The sequence below is a fragment of the Elgaria multicarinata genome, chromosome 16 (genome assembly GCF_023053635.1).
Source record: "Elgaria multicarinata webbii isolate HBS135686 ecotype San Diego chromosome 16, rElgMul1.1.pri, whole genome shotgun sequence".
Classification (NCBI taxonomy): domain Eukaryota; kingdom Metazoa; phylum Chordata; class Lepidosauria; order Squamata; family Anguidae; genus Elgaria; species Elgaria multicarinata.
The window spans coordinates 16,519,039-16,527,067 of NC_086186.1; the positions used below are offsets into that span (position 1 = coordinate 16,519,039).

At 48.6% G+C, this 8,029-nt stretch overlaps 1 protein-coding gene across 1 annotated transcript in view; it reads left to right on the plus strand.

Annotated features, from left to right (window-relative positions):
• GATM (glycine amidinotransferase) overlaps positions 1-8,029 on the plus strand; it is a 250,974-nt gene that overhangs the window by 185,515 nt on the left and 57,430 nt on the right. The window lies entirely within an intron of this gene.

Sequence of the window (8,029 nt, forward strand, 5' to 3'; positions counted from 1 at the left end):
CTCGGCAAACATTTACAGTGTGGATCTGTCTTCATGATACCTTGCGGGGACAACTTATAGCTGAAAAGCCAAACACTGTACATCCAACCCAGGCACATCAAACAATGCCACACAGAAAATTCATTTCGAGGCCAGTTCCTAGATGCACTATAGCATCTTTGATGATTCACCTATGGATGTTTTGAGCATGTAAGGCCCAGGACTGCAAGGCCTAAGAGCATAAGACGAGCCCTGATGCTGGATCAGACCAAGGGTCCATCTAGTCCAGCACTCTGTTCACACAGTGGCCAACCAGCTGTTGACCAGGGACCCACAATCAGGACATGGTACATCACCCTCCCACCCGTGTTCCCCAGCAACCGGTGCATATAGGCTTACTGCCTTGGATACTGGAGGTAACACATAGCCATCAGGACTAACCATTGATAGCCTTGCCCTCTAGGAATGTAGACAACCCGAGGGGTTGTCTACATGGCTATCCCTAATTTTTGTGGTAGTGAATTCCATAGTTTATGTGCTAGAACCAGGAATGTAAGAAGTTGCAATCCAACAACATCTGGAGTTCAACACATTTCTCACCCCTGGATGGATAAATATGTTTTAGGATCAGCAGGCAAAATGTTGCAGCAAATTGCTTCTGATCTGTGCAGGGCAGGGGTGCAGCATCCCCAGCCTGGAGGCCAAATCCGTGTTTCCTGGGGTCCCATTGTGGACCTCTTGGGGATCCCTGAAGGAAATGTCTCCTCCCCTTGGTCCCTAGAAGCCAATGCTCTCTTCTCCTGACCCCCCTTTCCCCCACATCCATTGATTTTCAGTTGGTTTCCTGTCTTTGGTGTATTTTCCCTGCCCTTTCTAAAAGGTTGAAATGCCTCTTCTACACGCCTTTATTGCAGGCTTGTGATTGGTCAGTCATGGATGTTTGCGGGCCGTTACATGATGTCGTCAACCTCCAGGGCTTCTCCCACACCTTTTGAGCTTTATTCTGTTTTTTAAGAAGGTCGGAGATAAAGTGATAAGCAAAGCTAAGGCAAGATATTGCCAGTGTGAAATGATGGTGTAGCACTATAATTCATCCCCTAGATGGCACCGTGTGATGTAATACATAGAACATTGCCAAGAAAAGAAGTTTTCAATTCAATTTCACTTCCAATCACATGTTCTGCAGTGTAATGGAGCCCATTAGTAATCCCACAAAGAAGCCGGAAGCAGAAAGCCCTGGTGAGGATGCGGGATTTCAGCATTGTACGTTGATCCTCTAAGACTTCGCTTCCGGCTGTAAGAGCTTTGAGCTAAAATACGCTGGTGTTTCCCCCCAAATCATTTTGCCTTTGGCCCTGCCCACTGCTGTAATGTGGCTCCCGAAAGTTTCTCTGTAATGGAATTCAGGCCTCTGTTCTTCACCCCTCATGCAGGAAGCTGAGGTCTGGATCTAAGCAGTGTCTTTATTTTCTCTGGCTAATGAGGAATGCCATTTCTCAAATGGCAATGGTTCTCCAGGTACACCTACTATTAGTCAAAAGAGAGAGATTCAGTGCCTGGCATTTACATCCTGATGTCCCGAGCTTGCAAATGTCAGAACTGAATAATGTCCATGTGGATTACTCCAAGGACCTATTCACTGAGTCAGCTGGTCCAAGGGTCACTTTTCAAAGCAGCAATATGTGCCTGAGTCTTTTGCCACAGATAGATATCACATGATAAGCAGGCTGTCTGTTCTGAGTGGGATGCTTTGCATTCACATAGCCAGGTGATTAAGTGACATTTGTACGACGTGCATGATCACCATGTCCAGAAAACCCCGCCCTTGAAATGCCATTCCCGTGCTTACAATGTGGCAATCTAAGAGTACTGTCAGTGCAAAGTCGCAAAATAGGACTATCGTTTGGAGTGGGAGGCAAGGAGAGGAGAGGTTTTAGAGGAGTGTGGCTGATTTGGTAAGACCCAAAGGCTCACTTTTCAATATAAATAAGGGCAGTGGAGGCTGGTGTCAGTGGGGCGGTGAATCTCTTCCAGGTTTCCGTCAGAACCAGCACCATGGATAGCTCCTTCAAAGTTCTGACTGAAACCCAGAGTGGATTAACTGACACCGGAGCCACCAGCCTCTGCTGGCTGCAGCTTGCAGGTTTTGATCTGACCATGCCCACACAGACTGCCCAGTGAGTCCTCCTGGACAGGAAGGGCTGTAAACGACTTCCTATTCCAGACCGGACAGGAAGCAGTTTACAGCCTTTCCTGTCTGGACTGGGTCTTGGTCTGAGCATTAGTGGTTTTCCTAGTAGTGCTGTGTTTCTTGGCTTGTCCATGTCTTTGCTTTGACCACTCTGCAAACCCTGTGGGTCAGTCATGTTTGGGAACCTCAGCAGGCCTGTCAGTGTGGAAAGTGTTCCCTGAAGGTAGACAAATCCACAGGCGGCTGTTCCGTTGGGTCTGCCGAGGTCAATTCCAGCTTATTTGCTTGGCTTCTTAACGTTGAACTTGTTTGGTTTGGTTTTGCAACACCTATGCACGTTTTAAACATGGATCCAAGGACCGTATATAGTTTAGGTTGAACGCTGAATCTGATTGCAGGATTGTAAGCATTAAATCTGGGAGATGGTTGCTGTGCTGTGATAGCTGGCAGCTTTTGTGAAGTCCTGATGAGACAAGGGAGTCCTGTCCCACACAAAGAATTGTTTCTAAGAGGATTGACTTGAGGCTTTGTAGAATTGGCTACCATGACATTATTCCTTAGGCCTTGCACTTCCATGTATGGGGACGGGAGATCAACAACCTTTTCCTTCACACGGGAGAAGGGGCATTTCCAGGAACAAAGTTCAAGTTCCATCAGGACCAGGGAGCAAGAACTTCAGTCCTTCAAGCTGTATGGAAACTCTGTAGCCAAAACATACTGGCTGGATTTCATTAGGGAGTGGACGTTGTCCAAGGATCATCTCCGCTAACAGCAAAGTCGGGCACTGTGATACGACACGGCTGTGTAGCCGGAACAAGGCTGCTGAGAAACAAGAGCCGTGCTTGGGGAGAGTCCAAAGTTTTCAGAAGTAGAACGTGTAGCAAGGGAAACCCCCCAACTGTTCAATGAGGACTGAGCACGCTCAGTGATGATGCAATGTTGAGGGTCTGTGGCAGAAGGGAAACAGGAAAGCAGGGGCGTGGGAAATAGAATGGAATATTCTGAAGAAGGCATGGTAGGCTGGCTGGCTGGAATGCCGAAAAGGAGGACTCCATGCTGCGACTTTTTGTTGCAGGTGACGCTTGTCGATGTTTTATTTTCAAAACCTTGTGGCTGGAGATTGAACCCCGAGGGCTGGGTTTCATCTCCAGCCAACACCCTTGTCTCTGTGGGAACTAGGGATGTCGCGGGTGCCCAACTGGATCCGGGAATCTGATGGACTCCCCTGCTTCTGCCCAACTGGACCCAGCTTGCTGGGCTGCAGTGCATTCGTGGGCCTGCTCCACAAGAACCCAGGTGCCATCTGCCCCGGTCCAGAGCCTCCTTTGCATCCGCCATTTACGCGACATAGGAAATACATAATTTCCAGAGCCTTTATTGTGCACAACAATGGAGGCTCTAGGCGAGAGCGGACAGCCTCACGGCTTTGTCGAACACTCGCTGAGCCTCAAAGAGGCAAGCACAGTGCTGTGAGTGGGGGTGGTGGGGAGGCGGCAGCTGAACGGGGGTCTGACAGAACCAGATGCGGGTAAGTCCATCCATCCCTGGTTGGAACATTTAAAACTGCACCAGCATGAGAGAAATCCGCTACGGCAGGTTGCAAGGAATCTGGCTGCTCTTTTCTGCAATGGGGTAACCGTTGGCAGTTCGTAGTCTCCATTAAAGCTCCTAAGAAAGGTTTGGCGTGTTTGGCTCTGGTTTACACATTACCGATCAATCGATCATTTGTTGTAACGGTTGATTTTGCCTATTTTTGTTAGGGGTGTGCACGGACCCCCCACTCGGCTTCACTTTCAGATCCGCCATTTTGGGATCAGGCTGCTCCGCCCCGCCCCCACTCCGCCTGTGCCCACTCCGCTCCACTCGGAGCTCCGGATCTGGATCGGAGCTCCGTTCCCCCCCCCATAGGGGGGGTTACCGGGCCCTGCCGCCATCGCCCGGTAAGGGACCAAGGGAGAGGGGGACCTTACCTGCCTCCGTCCGTGGTCCGTCGCCGTCTTCAATTGAGCCCACAGTTCCACCAGGAAGTCTGGGCCGCAAGCGGCCCAGACTTCCTGCTGGAACCACGGGCTCAATTGAAGATGCTGACGGACCGCGGACGGAGGCAGGTAAGGGAGAGGAGGGCGGGGGGACAGCAGCAGGGCCCGGTAAACCCCACTTACCTTTCCAGCGGAGCTCCAGATCGAGGCGAAGGATCCACCTTCACCTCGATCCTCTTCGACACGCTCCACCGGCCCCCCAATCCTCTTCGCCTCCGCCTTAAGGGCAGGCGAAGCCCCCCGCTCCGCTCCTGCTTCTACGGTCCGATTAGAAGCGGAGCACATCCCTAATTTTTGTAATTTGGAATGTTATCCTGTTAATCAACCGAAATGCAGGCGATGCGATATGTAGGATACAGCATTCCAAAAATGAAACCAACGACCGCAAGTAGCGCATCCAGTTTATACATTTTAGATTTTTTTTTTTTAAAAAAATGATGTCTGTAAAATTTATAAACTGGATGTGCTGCTTGTGATTGTTTGATTTGTCTTTGGAGTGTGACACTATTAGCATTAGTGAAATGAATGTTTATTATTGTAACAATGTATAATTCCAATGATGGGCTGGCATGCCTTCTTGTTTCTGTATTGCTGCTGTTAGTCACTTTGGGCGCTTTTTGTGGAACAGCGCATATAAATTAAATGATGACTATGGTGGTGATTACCTGTTGGGGATGATGTAGCGCTCGGTTCCTGGCATCAAACAGGCGGATGGACTAGATGTCCTCCAAGCCCCCTTCCAACTCATTGATTGTATGTAAGCTGGTGAACCTCTGCATTTAATATATGTGCCCTACCCTTGGCGGCCGAACCAGACAAGATGTCATTGAGAAATTAGCAATAGTTGAATGGCTTTTAAAAAGAAAACAGCAGGCCCCAATCTGGATCAGGACTTTGGGGGGGGGGGGGCAGAGAGGAGCATGGGGTTTTTAACCCTTTGCTCCTGCTGCGATCTAGATCAAGGTCCTGCACTTGCTGTTTGCACTGGAAGAAGCTTTTCTTGTAATGTAAATAGGAATAGAAGGTGCAGGGAGACAAACCTGGATTGGGACTACAGCCCCCCCCCCCCCATCCCCTGCCAGGGTCCTGATCTGGATTGGCCCTGCTATTTTTTTTTTTTTAAAAAAAAACCTTTCCGGCATTTGATAACTGATGGGATGCCATTTTGTCCTTGTTTGACTCTCCCAAAATTGAATGGTAGACTTAGTAGGGCTTGGCTCTACCTTGAGACACACCCTGTTCTTTTACCTTTTAATTTAGGAGGGTAGTATCAGTCGAACCAACTGACTTTACTGGCTCAACTTTCTCAGTCCTCCAACATTTTTAAAAGAAGCATCCCAGCCTGCTATGGGATTAGAACTCGCAGCCTTCTGCATGGAAGACTGGTGCTAAAACCACAAGGCTGTTCAGCTGCCTGCTGTTCTGCTTTATGCCAAGAGTAGTCCAAGCACTTGTGACACAGTATATAGCCATACAAATTCAGTTTTCTGCTTAGAGCGCAGGGCGTTCAGACAACATGAGCGATTAAAACAATTACTTACTTTGGCTACTAACTCCCAGCCTAAGAGAGTTTTGAAAGTCCAGACTATAAACAAAAACACACACTGTTCATGATAAAAGTTTTTTTGCAGTGAAGATTCAAAACTTATTATAGACCAGACTTTGCATCTCTCTTTGTACTGGCAAGAAATAAAATAAGAAATTCACTGTATTTTAATTAAAATGAAATTGAAGGCACAATACACAATGCATCCTAAAAACTGATACGAACTACACATGAGTGATTAAAAATATGTCCTCTATAATTGTGGAAAACTGTCACAGTAAGAGGGAGATTGTTTCTTTTTGCTTCTGAGGATTCTCTCCCTCTCCTGGTTGTGTGTTTTTCATGTATCTTCTTTTAGAGCACAGTGTTAATTTTTTATCAAATTCCCCATGCTGGCTGGGGAATGCTGGAAGTTGTGGGACTTTATTTCGGTCTAAACATGCGTAGATTTTTAAATCTACAGTAATTTGGAGACACGTTTTTGTTGTTTAGATTTGGATACACGTTTTTGTTGTTATTCCTGGGTTGAGTCTGGCCAACGAACTCACTAAGCAGGTCTCTAGATGACATAGCTGGTTAGGGAATTATGGGAGTTGTTTTCAAAACATCAGGAGGGCGCTAGTTGGGGGAGTTACTTCAAGTACTTCCATAAATTCTAGATTAATTTCAAGTTAATTTCAACCTTCTGTCTACCCTTACAGTCCTCAGTGCCTGTTTTGCTCAGGTCACGCCGTCATTTTTGCCTCTGTGAGTGGATTCACAGCCCCACCCAAATGGGAGCCACCAGCCTCTGCTAGGTGAAAGGGACATTTGGCGGTCATCTAGTCCAACCCCCTGCAGGAATCTGGCAACTTCTACAACATCCCTGACAGAGGGCCGTCTAGCCTCTGCTGGAATTGTGTTGTTGTTTATTCATTCAGTCGCTTCCGACTCTTTGTGACTTCATGGACCAGCCCACGCCAGAGCTTTCTGTCGGCCGTCGCCACCCCTAGCTCCCCCAAGGTCAAGTCTGTCACCTCCAGAATATCATCCCTCCATCTTGCCCTTGGCCGGCCCCTCTTCCTTTTGCCTTCCACTTTCCCTAGCATCAGCATCTGCTCCAGGGTATCCTGTCTTCTCATTATGTGGCCGAAGTACTTCAGTTTTGCCTTTAATATCATTCCCTCCGGGCTTTATTTCCTGGGGGGATTCCACACATCGTACTCAGGGCGCTTCCATTCGCCCCCAGTGCACCCCGAAAACAATCGTGTAGCTTGCCTGTAAAAGAGACGAGGAAGAGGCGTCCTTGCCGGCGCCGCTGCCACCCACCTCCCTCCTTGCCGGCCGACTCGGAGAGCTCGGCAGAAGAAGGTGGGGTGGAGAGCTTCCCCGCCTTCTTCCGCCGAGCTCTCCGTCCCCGCCAGCGAGGAGGGAGGTGGGTGGCGGCGGCGGCAGCAAGGACGCCTCTTCCTCGTCTCTTTTACAGGAAAGTTACACGATCGCTTTGAGGTCGCACTGGGGCCGCATGGAAGCAGCCTCAGTACGACGTGTGGAATCCCCCCTGGAGTATGGACTGGTTTGATCTTCTTGCAGTCCAAGGCACTCTCAGAATTTTCCTCCAACACCACAGTTCAAAAGCATCTATCTTCCTTCGCTCAGCCTTCCTTATGGTCCAGCTCTCGTTACTACTGGGAATACCATTAAATAAGGGTAAAGCAATCGCCTTCACGTATCTAGAAAAGGGTTCCACTTGACAGTTCAATGCGAAGTGCATTGGCACAAAGGAAGAAGCGACAGGGTGGTTCACCAGGAGCAGCAGTGAGATGAATAAGAGATCCGAATTCTGAAGCCAGCCACTTTCTCCCCATCCACTCAAGTTCAGGTGCTTTTTTGTTGAGTACAATGGTTTGCCTTTCTTTCTAGTGCACTCCTTAGCATTTGAAGGCAGCCAAGAGTGCCCTCTTGTGGGTTAACAAGGCCTTGCTTGGCTGCAACATTTGCTACCAGTAAAGAGTGTTTAACAGCCAGCTGATAACTTATGTCCCATTGGACGGGTTCATTCTAGGCACAACACTCAAGGACTGAGGTAGCAAAACTTTCCCATAGCTTCCGATAAGGAAAAACACCACCCAGCAACCTGTGAACCAATGGAGGCTGGTGGCTCTGACGTCGGTGGGGCAGCGAATCCGCTCTGGGTTGGGTGTTGCAGTCCAATAACATCTGGAGGGCCAGAAGTTGCCCGTTCCTGCCTTATGTAATGCTTGTTGGGTATCCCCCCACTAATATATGCATGTT